Genomic DNA, 18,006 nt, shown 5'->3' with positions numbered 1-18,006 from the left:
TGAGTCGTGTACCGGCATGCCTCGGGAACAACTGTGCTCAATTTCAGCTCTGTAGGTAACCTGTACGGTTCTGTTCTGTGCTTTCAAAATGTTTAAGACTATCAACTTGCCCGCCGCGTGTAAGGTTCGGTCAGTGATATGGTTTTTGTCAGCAAGGAACCTGTCTGCTGCAGAAATTCATTGACAGATTTGCGAAGTGTATGGTGATACTGTTAGGAGTGAAAGCAAAGTGCGTAAGTGGGTACGACAATTCAAAGATGGCCGTGACAACGTCCATGATGAGGACCGCTCCGGTCGCCCTTCTTTGATTACAGACGATTTGGTGGCTTCAGTTGAAGTTAAGATTTGTGAGAACAGGCGCTTCACAATAACAGGTCTCTCAAACAAATTTCCTGACATGTTGAGATCAGTGCTTTACAACATTGTTTCTGAACACCTAAAGTTTATAAAACTGTGCTCCCGTTGGGTCCTGAAACTCGTAACAGAGGACCACAAAAACCAAAAATTTGAGTGTGCCATGAAGTTCTTGACTCGTTACGACGAAGAAGGTGACGGCTTCTTGAGTCAGATCGTAACTGGAGACGAAAAATGGGTTTCGCATATCACGCCCGAAGATATAGATGTTGATTTCAATAGGGAACTTAAAATATTTGCTCTCATAGTGCATTGGCACTGCTGGTGGCTTCAAGTAGCCTATGCAGTGGCCTCCATGGTACGCACTAGCCTTGCGTCTTGGGAGGTGTGCTAAGTCCCAACTGGCGAGTCCAACTTAGCACACGAGGGCGAAACGCAGGCAACCAAGAATGAGTTAGCTGGAAAATTTTTAATGTCCAATAACGGACCATTATATTGGTATTATAAATTTACTCATTCAGGACAAATATTTTAAATTCCCTACGGGAATCAACATCTATATCTTCTGATGGCCAGGCAGGCATCACTTTTTGGAAATGAGACATAGCTCTCATAGTGCACTGGCACTGTTGGTGGCTTCAAGTAGCCTATGCAGTGGCCTCCACAGTATGCACTAGCCTTGCATCTTGGGAGGTGTGCTAAGTCCCAACTGACGAGCCCAACTTAGCACACGAGGCGAAACGCAGGCAACCAAGAATGAGTTAGCTGGAAAATTTATAATGTCCAATAACGGGCCATTATATTGGTATTATAAATTTACTCATTCAGGACAAATATTTTAAGTTCCTTATGGGAATCAACATCTATATCTTCTGATGGCCAGGCAGGCATCAATTTTTGGAAATGAGACATAGCTCTCATAGTGCATTGGCACTGCTGGTGGCTTTAAGTAGCCTATGCAGTGGCCTCCACAGTATGCACTAGCCTTGCGTCTTGGGAGGTGTGCTAAGTCCCAACTGACGAGCCCAACTTAGCACACGAGGGCGAAATGCAGGCATCCAAGAATGAGTTAGCTGGAAAATTTATAATGTCCAATAATGGACCATTATATTGGTATTATAAATTTACTCATTCAGGACAAATATTTTAAGTTCCCTATGGGAATCAACATCCATATCTTCTGATGGCCAGGCAGGCATCAATTTTGGAAATGAGACATAGCTCTCATAGTGCATTGGCACTGCTGGTGGCTTCAAGTAGCCTATGCAGTGGCCTCCACAGTATGCACTAGCCTTGCGTCTTGGGAGGTGTACTAAGTCCCAACTGACGAGCCCAACTTAGCACACGAGGGCGAAACGCAGGCAACCAAGAATGAGTTAGCTGGAAAATTTATAATGTCCAATAATGGACCATTATATTGGTATTATATCACGCCTGAATCGAAGCAACAGAGCATGGAATGGAGACACACACACTCGCCTGTAAAGGTGAAGGCCAAACAGACTCTGTCCCAGTACAAAGTTATGGCGTTGGTGTTTTGGGATAGGCATGGTGTTTTGTTGGTCGACTTCATGCAACGAAGAACCACTATCAATGCAGAAGCATACTGCCAAATCCTGAAAAAGCTATGCAGAGCAATTCAAAACAAAAGACGCGGCATGCAGACAAAGGGATGTCCTTCTCCATGACAATGCAAGACCTCACACTGCAGGTCAGACCCGCGATTTATTGGACAGTTTTGGCTGGGAAGTTTTAGACCACCCACCCTACAGTCCTGATCTTGTGCTGAGCGATTACCATCTGTTCCTCCACCTCAAATATCACCTCAGTGGCAACCATTACAATGGCGAGGATGTGAAAATGGCAGTGAATTCTTGGTTATCGGAGCAGGCAGCAAGTTTCAATGAAGAAGATATTTTTAAATTGGTTACAAGGTATGATAAGTGTTTGAACAAACTTGGCAACTATGTCAAAAAATAGAGTGAAGTATGTACTTTCTGAAAATAAATTTACTTTTTTGAAATAACCTTTTGTTGTGTACTTATTTTCAAACTTAAAAAACACACCTTGTATTTTGTAGATATAGATATATTCTTGTGTGTTTAATTCTAAGTTTTAGTTTGAAATCACTTAGTTTTGCATTAAACTTTGTCCTTGAGGCAGCTGGGAAGTAGCTCTTTCAAATAAATAATAAATGCAAGTTATATATCTCTATATATTTATGCTTTGCACTACAGATATGATGTACATGATTCCACCTGTCACTGGGACTGTCACTAATCAGCCTAGCGACCCTGAAAACTGAAGATTCAACACTTATTTCAGTCCTTTCAGGCATTTTCCTTTTCAACCCTCCTCAACCCCCATGCTGATGGAAGCTGAACATGGACTTCAACGGCATCCAGTGTGTCAGAATTCATCTCAGTGACCCTGAAAACCATGGATTCGACACTAATACAGGTAGTTTTCGATTATTTTTACATGTCACTCACCTCCCTTAAGGCTGTTTGGGTTGTCTAACCCCCAGAGTATTTTTCCCAGACAGTAAGCAATATGTGTACCAAGTTTGGTTGAGAGCTATGTTGGAACATACACACATACATCCATGATCTCGGTCATTGGACTTTCATTTCCTACCCTTCTCAACCTCCATTCTGATTGGGGCTGAACTTCGACATAAATCGCATCCAGAGTAACACACTTCATCTCAACGACTCCAAATGTATTTGACATTAATATTGGTCGTTTTCGATTACTTTTATATTTCACTCCCTCCCCCACAGTATGTTCTGAGATACTAAGTCGTGTGTATCAAGTTTGACAGAGAGCACTGTTAGACACGCTTACATCTGTAATTTCAGTCATTTTGTACATTCTTTTTCACCCCTTCTAACCCCCATTCCAATTGGGGCTGAACTTCGACTTAAATGGCTTCCAGAGTACTACAGTTCATTTCAGCGACACTAAAAACTATATATATATATATTTATATATATATTTATATGTATTGAATAGGTGACAAAATAAACCATTTAGCATCCTACATTCAGTATATTCAATACGGACAACAATGATTTTTATCACTTGCAACTAAAAACTATGTATTTAAAGGGAGTTACAAAGAAAATGCACGTGACCTCTCTTGTAATTTACCCATTCGTTTAGCATATAAAACATGGCCAAGTTCAATAAATACCTATGGCATTTTCAAGATAAGACCTCACCCATAAAGATAAGCATCGCACACGAGTTACATAAACCAGCACGTCGCCACTCCCTCTAAATTCAAGTCCATACTCAGAATTTTATGATTAGGCTAATATTGGGTGTTTTCAATTATTTTTATATTTCATCCCATCCCCTAGTGGTGCTAGGGTTGTCTTACCCTCATAGTATTTTTTCCAGATAGTAACAATTTGCAAGTTGCTTTACGTTGCACCAACACAGATAGGTCTTATGGTGACGATGGGACAGGAAACGGCTAGGAGTGGGAAGGAAACGGCCATGGCCTTAATTAAGGTACAGCCTGGTGTGAACATGAGAAACCACAGAAAACCATCTTCAAGGCTGCCGACAGTGGGGTTCGAACCTACTATCTCCCAAAGACTGGATACTGGACGCACTTAAGTGACTGCAGCTATTGAGCTCGGTCAGATAGTAACATGTGTACCAACTGTGATTGAGAGCTGTGCTGGAACATACACACATCCATAATCTTGGTCATTTTGGATATCTTTCTTCAGCTTTTTCAACTCCCTTTCCAACTGGGGCTGAACTAGGACTTAAACACTATCTAAAGGGTTACAGTTATTCTCAGCGACCTCAAAAATTATGGATTCAACATTAATATAGGTATTAATATAGTATTAGAATGTTTCCAGATAGTAAGTCATATGTGTACTAACTTTCCTTGAGAGCTATGCTGGAACATACACACATACATCCATAATGTCAATCATTTTGGACATTTTCTTTTCTACCCCTTCTCACCCTCCATGCTGCTGGGGGTTGAAATTGGACTTAAAATGCATCCAGAGTGTCATTATTCAGCGACCCTGAAAACTATGGATTCTACATTAATATTGGATGTTTTCTATTATTTTTACATAGTTCTCCCTTTCCACACTTCCCATAGGGGTGCTTAGGAGTGTCTTAACACCCCAATATTTTTATCCACTACTACGTCATATGTGTTCCAAGTTTGGCTAGAACAAACTCACATACATCCTTTATCTCGGTCATTTTGGACATTCCTTCTCACCTCTTCTAACCCCCGTTCCAATTGGGGTGGAACTTCCACTTAAATGGCATCCAGAGTACCATAGCTCATCCTTGCAACCCTGAAAACTATGTATTCAACACAAATATTGGTCTTTTCGATTATTTTTATATATCACCCCCTCCCCTTGGGCTACTAGGGGTGTCTAACCCTCAAAAGTATTTTTTTCTGATAGAAACTCATATATGTAACAATTTCAATAGAGAGCTATGCTGGAATACACATACATTGATAATCTCGATCATTTTGGACATTTTCTTTTTTCACCTCTTCTCACCCCCTATCCCAATGGGAGCTGAACTTGGACTTTTAAAAAATCCAGAATGTCACTATTCACCTCTGCAATCCCAAAAAGTATGGATTTGACACTATTTTAAATTATTTTCATACCTCACCCCCTACCCTAAGGGTGCTAGGGGTGTCTTACCCCCTCACAGTTTGTCTCCTGATACTAAGTCATAAGTGTACCAAGTTTGGTTGAAATCGCTCCAGTGGTTTAAGAGGAGATGTGAAATACACGTACAATGACATTTTTACACTTTCTCACCCCGTATGCCACAGGAGGCTGAACTTGGACTTGAAAAAAATCCTGAGAGTCACTATTCATCTCAGCGACCCCTAGGGATATCTTACATCCACATGGTTTGTCTTCTGACAGGAAACATTAGAAATTTTATTTTTTGTCCGTACTGAACTGAGAATTACAATGAATAAACTTTTAATGTCCATGTATTCAATACAATAATGTTGTTTATAGATGTAATTACAACATTCTAATTATATTCAGTACTAATTGAGATGCATTTTGGGGTCATCCTCAGCTGTACAAATAAATCTGAAAATAGGCAAATTATATAAAACTCATTGTAAATATTAAATTGTATGTGATATAAAAACCCTAAGAAATCTGCATTAAAAGAATGACACATAATAAAACCTTATTGAACAAGCTAAAGACTTGCGAGTCAAAAATATACTGAATGTTGAATGACAGTTCTCAGGTTGATTCATGTCCCTGTGGACATACAGTAGTAAGCTCAATAAACTTGGTGAGCGATTTACAATAATGAAATAGCTTGTGTTTTAAAACATTTTTACACCTTAATTCAACAATGGTTCAAAAACTGCGGAACCATCTTAAAATAATCGTGAATATAAATAAATCCAATCCTTATCTTAGATCAGGAGTATATAGATTTCAGTGCAATGACTGTAGCTGCGCCTATCTCGGGCAAACTGGGCGCAACTTCAAGATAAGATATGCTGAACAAGTTAATGCCACGAGATATAATAGATTCTCTGCGGTAGGCCAACATGTTCACGAATTAAAACATAATTTCACAAGCTTGGAGAAAGACATTCAGATACTAGAGACTTTAGGTAAAGGACCGTTGCTGGATGCTACTTAATTCTGTTGTATCCATCTAGACCTGTATTTCAATTCAAATCTCAATCTAAATTATATATCCGAGACACCAAAAGTTCTCTTTGATTTCCTCACAGCATTTCTAAAAAATGTTCAAACTCCAAACAAGAGTTTAATTTTACGTATTATGCGCAACAAGTTTTCTCAATATTTGTTTCGTAGTCCACGCCCACACGACCACTCCACACAACCTACTTCTGCCTAACTCTATCGCCCCTCATACCTGACTCAAGCTGTTCATTGTTTACTGCACGTTATTTACATTATGATCAGCCTACGGCCGTATAGGGTGAGTCTTGAATACACTTATATTATTGAATAGAGTCAACATTTTCTGCTTCGAATTGTTATTGGTGTTTTTTATTTTTCACAGGTTCCACATTTAAACTGAGAAACAGTTCCTGTTTACGTCTTAAGGAGTTATTTATACGTTTCCACATCATAGGTCTTAGATATAGAAGAATTCCGCCATATCCCCATTTTATTCAGCAGTTTATATTCACGATAATTTTAAGATGGCTCCGCAGTTTTTGAACAGTTGTTGAATTAAGGTGTAAAAATGTTTTCAAACACAATCTATTTTATTATTGTAAATCGCTCACCAAATTTATTGAGCTTACTACTGTATGCCCACAGGGACATGAATCAACCTGAGAACTGTCATTCAACATTCAGTACATTTTTGGCTCGCAAGTCTTTAACTTGTTCAGTAAGGTTTTATTATGTGTCATTCTTTTAATGCAGATTTCTTAGGGTTTTTATATCACACACAATTTAATATTTACCATGAGTTTTATATAATTTGCCTATTTTACGATTTCTTTGTACAGCTGATGACGACGCAAAAATGCATCGAAACTAGAACTGAATATAATTTAAATGTTGTAATTACATCTATAAACAACATTATTATTGTACTGAATACGTGGACATTAAAAATGTATTCAATGTAATTCTGACAGGAAGTCATAAGTGTACCAAGTTTGGCTGAAATCGCTCCAGTGATTTAGGAGGAGATGTAATACATACACATGCACATACAATGACTTTTATATATAGACTAGCAAGATACCCATGCTTCGCTACAGTATTATAATGAAATTTATAATTGAATGCTTAATGTTTTATATATAATCTGACGAAATTCACAATCTAACTCGTTTTCAGAGAGAATCCGCCAAAATTCGTGATCTGACTCATTTTCTGAGAGATTACGGCAAAGTTCCTCCCATTTTTCAATCTTTCCAGCAATCGATTTCGTACTTCCCGGGCTAGGTCCAGGTATTCCACCTGCCAGTTGGGTCCCTAAATCTTTGCCATCTTTTCCTATAAGCATTTTAATATGGATCAAATCCTTGAGGAGATCCGGCGTATTGTCATCTTGTCATCTTGGGTGCCTTGGCGGTACTGAACCCGCGGCAGGACTGCAATCGTAGTCATTACCCGGCCAGGACCCGTTTCCAGCTCGGTCTGCACATTTTGACGACCGTCTAGAACATTATTATTATTATTATTATTATTATTATTATTAGGGTGGGCTATGTTAGTCAAATTTAGGTTATTATTATTATTATTATTTTCATTATTATTATTATTATTCTTATTATTATTATTATTATTATTATTATTGTACCGGGCGGTACACCTCCACGCCGCTAATTTAAAATGTGCGCCAATTGAAACTCCTCTGCTGGAGGAAGTCTGAACTTTATTGACGGTATTAATTTTCAAATTTCTCAGAATATGTCACTACGTGGAAAATTTGGAGTTTTTGAACTGTGTCATTTTCGACGTATTTTTGTTTTGCTTGTAGAAAGAAGTGTGAACTTTCTCTTCTAGAGGACACTACTAAAGATCAACAATAGTGCACCCTAGTGCGGAGTGAAAGAACTGTTGTTTTTTTTTTTTTTTTTTTTTTTGGAGAAATTTTTATTTCAAAAGTTTGTTTCTTGTTAAATTTCTTTCTGTTATTGTTTAAGTTGGCTGTATACCCCTCTCTTTCCCCTTGTTTTGTATTTAGCCAATCCCGAATTTCTTTTATTAATATCTGACCAATCCGATGTATCTTCCCCCAACTGGGATATGTTGCTGTACCCTACCCAATAAAGTGATTGTGGGCGGGTGTTTTCTTCCCCTAAACGCCTCGAACTTTCCGCGAGAAGATATAAACTGCTGATTTTTGGGTCTCTGTGCCACTTCTGTTCCATCTTTCAGTGTGTAAAGTACATAGCAGGGGGCGGGAAGCGTCTCTTTCTCCGGCAGCGGTCAACAACCAGGTAATGGCCGATTAATTACTTCTTTTCTTGCTTGCTCAGCAGTTTAACTCTCGGGGCGGGTCCGAAGTTTTTCCATTATGTAACCTTCCTTAAAATGTAAAGAAACTGGTATCTATTCTATCTTTTAAACTACATATTGGGATAGAGAGTGCTTAACCCTCTCGAGCTCCCACTCATATTGTTTTGAGGTGAACTTATTTTCTCAACCTATTCTTCCTTAACATTATGTAAATTTGTTTCTTTTCTAAAGTCACCTCCGTAGTATGGGATTAGCCCTTGCATCAGTGGCCTAGAGCCAAATTAGGTTTTGAAACAAATACATTAGGAGTGCAGATCGCCTCCTCTCAAATTGTTATTTTAGAGGTCATGTAATTACCCTTTTTCATTTAATAGACCTCAGTAGGTTGGGTATATTACCCCTGTGTCTATGTCCAGAGAGGACAACTTGAAGGTGGAGTTTGGTGTGGCCTTTGAGAGGCTTAAAGTTGAGAGCAAGTGGCTCTTTTTCGAAAATTGAGTGTTGTATGCCTCGAGGAGGCTTTTCGGTGTAAATTGGAGCAAGTGCTCCTGAGCATGAATGGGGTTTTCTGCCCCTCTGTTAATTCTTATTTTGAAGTAAGGTTGGGCTGATTGCCCAAGCATTGTGAAGTCGGGGCGCGAAGCCCAAATCCTGTAAATATTGTAACTACCTTTTGACTTGCTACTCTGTACCTGCCATGCTTGTTATTTCTTTTGAAAAGAAAATATAACCTTGTTAAATTTTAAATTAATTTTACTTTCGTAGCTTGAGACCTGTTCACCAACCCGCACCTTCTTTCACGCATAACTACCGCAAAAACACGGTAACAATTATTATTATTATTGATGGTCTGCAACCCACAGCAAGATGCAAAACCGCTACGTGGCGGTAAATTACATCCTCTGCCATTGTCATTGCTGGCAATGTGACCAGCACCATCGTCGTACGTAGGCAAATGCGCGAGATTTCTGGTGACACGAATGATGTACTTCCGTGAATTATTGACTTTATTATAGAGGTGAGCAATTGCACGGTCAATATCATTCATATCGTTTATTTCAAATGTGTTTAAATTTTTATTTATATGCCAGGAGAATCTACTGTAATCTAACTTTAAGTTCTCCAAAGGAAAAGATGGCTCTTGAAAACTAACCCAGGAAAGATTAAAAGTGATTGGTTTATGATCAGATCAAGTACATTATGAACAGTAAAATCAATTGGTCTCAACTCTTTTCACCCCACTGCCATTAAGTTGATTTTCTCACCCCCCCCCCCCAAAAAAAAAGGCGTGTTTCCTTATGTTTAAAGGAGATTCTAAATACCAATGTTCACGTCTCTTACCTTCAGTTCTGAGATATAAGTATCCCCATAAAAAGAATTTCTTCACTTCCTTTCACCCCCCCCCCCCCGAAGTGAATTTCCCATTAAAAATACTTGCCTCTTTAATAGTAAAGGATCTTCTAAATACCAATTATCATGACTAACATCTTCAGTTTTTGAGATGTGTCCACATAAAAGGAATTCAACTCCTTTTCACCCCCGCCCCCAAAATGATTTTGCCCAAAAACGTTTTTTTCTTTGTTTTAAAAGAGATCCAAATATCAATTTTTATGTCTGTAACAACTTTAGTTTTTATTGGATGTAAGTATCCTCATACAATTCAATAATTTTTCATGTCCCCCCCCCCCCACATTGGATTTTCTGGGATTACGTGTTTGTTTAATTTTAAAGTAGATTCCAAATATCAATTTTCATGTCTGCAAAATCTTTCATTTTTGAGATAATAGTATCCTCATACAAATAATTCAACTAATTTTTCAATATCCCTTCTCACTTTAGGTGGATTTCCGAAAACAAAAAATACATATTTCTTTATTTTTAAAGGAAATTCCAAATAACAAATTTCACGTCTGTAACATCTTCAGCTTTTGAGATATCAGTATCCTAATTAAAAGAATTCAACCCCAATTTCAGTCACTTTTACCCCTCCACCCAAATGGATTTTCTGAAAACAAAAAATACATGTTTCTTTATTTTCAATAGAGATAAAATATACTATTTTTCACTTGGGTAACATGTCAAGTTTTTGAGATATACTGTAGAAATGCTCATTTTAAAATTTTACCCCGTTTTAGTTCCCCTTAAGTGGAGTTTCAAAAAACAAATCTCCTATGTTTCTTTACTTTTGCAGGAGATTCCAAATACCAATTTTTATGTCCGTAACATTTTACATTTCTGAGATATACTGTAGATATAGTCCTTCTAAACATTCACCCCAATTTGTCACTCCCATTTAACCCCCATTAATTAGATTTTCCAAAAACAAATACGTGTTTCTTTATTTTCAAAGGAGATCCCAAATACCAATTTTCAGGTCTGTAATATCTTCTGTTTCTGAGATATAAGTATCCACATTTAAGGCATTCAACCCCTTTTTCACCCCTCCTATTGAGATTTTCTGACAACAAAATATGTGTTTCTATATTTTTAAAGGGATTCTAAATACCAATTTTTACATCTGTACACTTTAAAAGTTTTGAGATATATATGCACTCATTTTACAAATTCACCCCCCTTTAATTCGATTTTCCAGAAACAAAAAATGTGTGTTTCTTTATATTTAAAGGATATTCCAAATACCAATTTTCAGGTCCGTAATATCTTCAGTTTCTGATAAGTATCCTCATAAAAGGCATTCAACACCTTTTTCACCCTTTTCCACTCTTCCTATTGCGATTTTCCCAAAACAAAAAATACGTGTTTCTTTATTTTTAAAGGAGATTCTAAATACCAATTTTTACATCTATAAACTTTAAAAGTTTTGAGATATAGATATACTCATTTTAAAAATTCACCCCATTTTCACCCCCATTAATTGGATTTTCTAAAAACAAAGAATAAGCATTTCTTTATTTTTAATGAAGATTCTAAATACCAATTTTTACATCTGTAAACTTTCAAAGTTTTCATATATATACACTCATTTTAAATATTTACTACCCTTTTCACCCTCCCATTAATTGGATTTTCCAAAAACAAAAAAATACGTGTTCCTTTATTTTAAAAAGAGATCAAAAGTACCAATTTTCAGGTCTGTAATATCTTCAGTTTCTGAGATATAAATACCAGTATCCTGATTAAAGGCATTCAATCCCCCTTACACCCTTTTCACCCCTCCTATTGGGATTTTCCAAAAACAAAAAAATACATGTTTCCTTATTTTCAAAGAAGATTCTAAATACCAAAATTACATCTGTAAACTTTTAAAGTTTTGAGATATAGATACACTCATTTTAAAATTTCGCCCCCCTTTTCACCCCCTTAGCGACAGAATATCCAAAAATCCTCTCTTAGCGAGCACCTACGTCTTAATATGAATATATCCCCAAAATTTCATTTCTTTATGTCCAGTAGTTTCGGCTCGGCAATGATGAATCAGTCAGTCAGTCAGTCAGTCAGTCAGTCAGTCAGTCAGTCAGTCAGTCAGTCAGTCAGTCAGTCAGTCAGTCAGTCAGTCAGTCAGTCAGTCAGGACAAGTTATTTTATATATATAGATAGATACAGATATGAAAGAAAGAAAAAAAGGATGAGGTATTTTTTGCCCCGAGTTATTTGAATAACTACAAAATGTTAGATGATTCTCCGCGCAAACAGCGCAGCTCTGGCCTGTCCAAGTGCACAGTTTGGGTGGCAGCAAGGTCTGCTCAGGGTGGGATGTGAGCAGACAGATTCCACAACGCAGTGAATTGAGATATTAAAAGCACAAATGTTCTGTAGTAACGTATTACACAAAGATAACTGTTAACAAAGTCAATAAAGAGGCAACTTGAAAAGGAGTGAATTGTAAGCTAATGATTGCTGTACACTTACCAGGTTCACAGCAGGTGACCCCCTGTGGGTGGGGGTGGTAGAATAACACCCACGGTATACCCTGCCTCTCATAACAGGTGACTAAAAGGGGCCCCAGGGTCTCTGAACTTTGGAGTGTGGACTTGTGACCACGGGGTCCTCAGCTGAGTCCTGGCATTAATTCCACTTTTGCCAGACTCCTCTCTTTCATCTATCCTGTCCGACTTCCCTTGGTCAACTCTTGTTCTTTTCCGACCCCCACAGTATTAGGTTTGCAAGGCCTAGGGAGTCTTTCATTTTCACGCCCTTCGTGGCCCTTGCCTTTCTTTGGCCGATACCTTCATTTTTCGAAGTGTCCGGTCCCTTCCATTTTTCTTTCTGATTAATGTTATATAGAGGATGGTTGCCTAGTTGTACTTCCTCTTAAAACAATAATCGCCACCACCTCACAGCAGGTGTTGAAAATGTTTATCATGAAGTTCCAAGCATAGAGCAATGTGTTTTCACATATCAAAAACTTTCACCAATGTTTCACTAATGCACGGAGTTCACAAGATTTCTTATGGCTGCTTTTAATACCTCAATGTTCTAGGAGTAGACTAGTAAACTGACGATTTGGCAGTACCCCAGAAAAATAAGTCAGGTAGTGACAAATCAGGACTATGTGGTGGCCAGAGCCCTTGTGAAATTATTAGTTTCCTGAACACACCACTTAAAAATTACATGGAGCAATTGTTAGAAAAATAAGCCCATAATTTCTGTTTCATTCAGTTCCACAAAGAATGGAGTGCAAGATTTCATCACAGTAAACTTCTGAATCTGCTGTGCTGTTAAAAAGCATCAGCTCAATAATTTGTGAATATGAGATTTCAATTCACATAACAATCTTTCAAGAATCAAGTTGTGTTTCATGAATTGCATGTGGATTTTCAGATGTCCAGAGTCAGATATTTTGACTGTTTATGTAATCTGTTAAATGATGATGATGCTTGTTGTTTAAAGGGGCCTAACATCGAGGTCATCGGCCCCTAATGGTACGAAATGAAATAACAAAAAATTCAAATTCATCCACTGACCAAAATAAAATAAAAAATGTTGTGAAGAATGAATGGATGGACATGAACCCTACAAAAAAACAAAAATAAACAAACAAACAAACAAACAAACAAACAAACAAACAAACAAACAAACAAAAACAGTGGATCAGACTCAAAAAGAAGGTAGTTAATTAGAGTATTACTGACCAAGGGACCATTTATAAAGCACAATGATTCTTGATGTCTGAAGGGGTGCTAAATACATGTCTAAGGCCCCACATAATGGTACATGTCGCGAGTAAAGTAGAACCATGGTATTTGTCATTTTGGGGTACTGATCAAAAGTAGCGAAGACTCACGGTGGTCCACACAAGTATTGCAATTCGTACAGGGAACGCAGACTTATGGTGTTTCTCACACAATGGCGCCGCTCAAAGCCAACGCAAACCGGTAAGGTTCCTCAGCTAGGTGTACTAGTCACGGGCGCCGGTATTCCCGTGGTGTTCATCACATAGTGGGTAGCAATCACAGGCAACGCTGACCCACGGTGCTGCTCATATAGCGGTACAACTCACAGGCTACGCCCAGACCCACGGTGTTGCTCACATGGGTACAACGCACGGGTACTGGAATCCACCAGGCCAGGCTTTTTACTGCAACTAATCACAAACCTATTTCGTACCAATTTAGTGATACTACTCGCAAGTACATGCAACCCATGGTGTTCCCTGCGTGATGGTACAAATCAAGAGTAGTTTTATGGTTCTAATTCAATCATCCCTTGGTTGCCTCTTACGACAGGCAGGGGATACTGCGGGTGTATTCTACATGTGCGTCCCCCACCCGCAGGGGGTAGTGTGTTTGGTCCGCGAGAGGTATTTTATTTCCCTCAAGTCCGCCGGCAAGCCGGTTAGGACCCCCCTATCCGCCACCTGGGAGTATCACCTCTCCCCCTGATACGCCTGCGTAGCAGGTTCGTGGAATCTGTTAAATGACACCAAGCTTCATCAGTAATGCTTCCTTTCTATGATGATGAACAAACAGCTGAAACCACTCACAATAAAAATCTTCTCTGCATCCACCAACTTCAACTCCTGAACAGTGGAAAATTTATACGGATAAAGATTTAGCTTCTTTCTTGCTGCTCTATGCGTTGTGAAGACAGCTACTCATGTCTGCCATGCTAATTTCCACATAGATTTATACAAAATTTCAAGGACACTTTCGGAAATATCCAAAAGTTTCCCTTCCATTAAAATTGGTGGTCTACAGCTCTTCAAAACATTGAATATGGCACTGCAGCTACGAAATTTACTCATCTGGCACAGTATTATGAAAGGGTAAAACCAAGTTGGGAATTTTTTTTAAAGCTGCGTCCATATATTTGTCACCTACCAAGAAAACCCACTCCACCAAAAACATTTGCTGCTCTGTAGTAAGAATCTTAAATTTCACATGCTACTGACCACCTCCCCTCCGACCTTCACTTTAACAGCACTGCATCCTGCTTGTCTCAGCTGGAGGTCACAAGGTCTCATTTCTAATGCACCGTATTTAACAGCTTCTATTTTGTAAATACATTCACAAGGAGGAAGCACAATCACAGGAACAGTTATCACCTTGTCGCCTTCCTTTATTTTCCTTCTGTGTTACTCTGGTACATATAACATGTAAACCATTATTCTGTGAATCACTGGCAGCTTATGACTGATGTAGACAAGTTGTCTATTTGATTGTTACATGTGCTTTTTAGCCTTTATGCCAGTGTTGAGTGAGTGTTATGTGTTAGATTTCCTTAACATGAATACGTGATTTATTTGCTTCATGGCTGAGGCTGTTCATAAAAATAAGCAGAGACAGGTAGTTAGGAAGAAACAAAAGCAAACTGGGCTTAATGCACTTAATTATTTTTATTGAAAGAATCCACATAAAAATTTCAGCTGGGTGATTAAAGAAACTGCTCAAGCAACAGACTTTTCTGAGAGGACTGTTTAAAATAGCCACTACAGGACATTTGGAAGCGCAAGGTGCACAAGTCCTCCCTTAAAACCAAGCTCCAACATAGTTGCAGCAAACACTACTGTCTATGAATAATGATAAAGACCTTCACAATTTCAAAAGAACAAAACAACCTTGTAGCGAGTATGAAAAGAAAGGGAATTCAGCTTGCATGACAGAAAGAGAGGACATTACATCTTGGCACTGTAAGCATCTGACCACAATAATAATAATAATAATAATAATAATAATAATAATAATAATAATAATAATAATAATAATAATAATAATGTTATTTGCTTTACGTCCCACTAACTACTTATACGGTCTTCGGAGACGCCGAGGTGCCGGAATTTAGTCCCGCAGGAGTTCTTTTACGTGCCAGTAAATCTACCGACACGAGGCTGTCGTATTTGAGCACCTTCAAATACCACCGGGCTGAGCCAGGATCGAACCTGCCAAGTTGGGGTTAGAAGGCCAGCGCCTTAACTGTCTGAACCACTCAGCCCGGCTGACCACAATTAAGAAATACCAAAATGAGGTAAAGAACATTTTTTACACTGATGAACCATGGGTTAATACAGGGCACACTGTTGGGAAAGAAGGGAAAGTGAAGACCATTTCAACTTTACAGGATGCTTTTCTAATAGGACTCCCATATGTTCTTATATCCCCTATAAGTTGTAGCCTGTGGTTCACATTACTGTATGCCAGTAATGAGCATGGATTCGTGCCAGGAACGAAGTATGAGTTTCAGCGCAAGAAAGAATACCACAGATGCTCATGACGAGATGGACAGTGAATGTTATGAGGAATACCTATTCGAAAAGAATGTCTGCTACCATGTTGGGGTCAGAAGGCCAGCGCCTCAACCATCTGAGCCACTCAGTCCAGCAGTTGTGTGATAAGAATTTAATTCAAGTTATATGTATTTTTGTGCCAAGTGAGCCATGAACAATGGAGCAATGAAGGTCTAGTAGGTCTGAAGTGATGGAACAATAGCATGTAAGAATAAATCAATAATAGACTCCAATTCACATTATTTTCCTTGCCATTAATAACTGAATTGTGATAGTTGCATATGTCAACCTGAACGGGTTGACAAATGTCAATGAAATTCCACTGTCTGTTGCACAGAGAAGGGAATGGACACTGTGCTGCTCTCTACGAACACCTTACAACAACATGCAATGCAACAGCAGATGCTAGCCCTAGTTTCATGTGATAGCTTAAAGTTGAGAAGCATGCATACAAGACCTAAGGCAGAGCATTGATACAGTACCCCTCATAGGGCAACATATGATATTTTGTATGTGCATCTGTAACCCTCACAAGGGGTGACATCGTCTTCAATGCGTTAAATGAAGTGTCTTTGCATATTCAGCGATTCGTGCATATCCTCTAGCAATCTTCCATACATAGCATGGAGTTCAAAACCTGCTGGTACACTATGGAGATGTTTGTTGCAGTGGACACTTTTGGTGGAGCAAGTAAAATCCACAATATTGTTGCCATCTCGGATACTAAAGTCATCATGAAACAGCTCAATGGCTGTTTTCACTACCAGTTGTCTGGTTTTGAGTCTTCCAGATACAGTGCTGGGGATATATTCGTGAATATGGAGATCAGGGTTAGCCCTGATCTTCTTATGTTGTCTTCTGAGGTGGAGAGGTGGAATGTGACTTAGCACTGGAAGCCAAAAGGTACAGCTGGATTTTATAAAACCAGTGATAGTGTGCATGACACTTTCCAATAGAGATTAAGCTTGTTGATGTGGCTTCTGTTCAGCCAGACGGAGCACAGTATTCTGCCATTCTGTTAACAAGATCTAAGGCAAAGCAGCAATGAGTTGCAGCTGTTGGCCCCCACATAGTTCTACACAATTTCTGAAGAATGTTGTTCCTCATACAAAATTTGGCTCTGGTCTTTTCCAAGTGCTGCCGATAGGTGAAGGATCTGTTGAGAGTAGCTCCCAAATACTTCAGGGTGAGATTGAATTAAAATTTGATGCCAGTGAAACAGAATTGCAACTGGCAGTTGGCTAACTTGTTCTTGAGATGGAAATATGAGGATTAGGTTTTGTCTGGGCTACATACAAGTCGCCATTTCTTATAGTACTCCCATAAGGTTGTCCGGTCGTTATTCAGTATACTCTCTGGTTCTTCCAAAATCTTAATACTGACTGCAATGTTGTTCAGAAGGATAGTTGAGCAAGTTTTCTGCATGGGATCACCCAGAGAAACTTAAACAGGAGTCCCTCCCTCCACACAGTAATGTAATACTGAAGTTAAACTTATGACAGATCTTATATCTGCTGGATCCAGATGATACTGCTGTTAAAATAAGTAAGGTATATTATGTCTATGACAGAGCTGACATGTTTGACCATTGTCAAGCAGAATATGCATTCACAATACATCTAAATGTTCAATCACCTACATCTTGCAGAATAATGGGTAATGAGACTTTCTATAATTAAAAATGGCTTTGACAGTGTCCAAACTGTTTCAGTGCAGCAGTACACACCTATATAAATGTATAAAATGTATCATTTAATTTTTAATATTTATAGCCTCTACATGAAAGAGAGAGAGAATGTGTTAACTAACATAAAATGAATGATTATTTTCAGTGCATTTTTGAAATTCAGTGTATATTTTGACAACTTTAACACAAATTTTTGAATTGTTAAGTGCACAACGATCCAAAGCTTATATATCAGGCAAATGGTTATGATGTTACCAGCAAAGTCAAGTTGAAAGGTGGGG

At 38.5% G+C, this 18,006-nt stretch overlaps 1 protein-coding gene across 1 annotated transcript in view; it reads right to left on the bottom strand.

Annotated features, from left to right (window-relative positions):
* Nucleotides 1-18,006, bottom strand: part of LOC136876313 (juxtaposed with another zinc finger protein 1) — a 92,859-nt gene that overhangs the window by 31,969 nt on the left and 42,884 nt on the right. The window lies entirely within an intron of this gene.

This window comes from Anabrus simplex, chromosome 1, assembly GCF_040414725.1.
Source record: "Anabrus simplex isolate iqAnaSimp1 chromosome 1, ASM4041472v1, whole genome shotgun sequence".
Lineage (NCBI taxonomy): Eukaryota > Metazoa > Arthropoda > Insecta > Orthoptera > Tettigoniidae > Anabrus > Anabrus simplex.
Note: the sequence above shows the minus strand (reverse complement) of the source record. Positions and strands in the feature narration are given on the sequence as shown.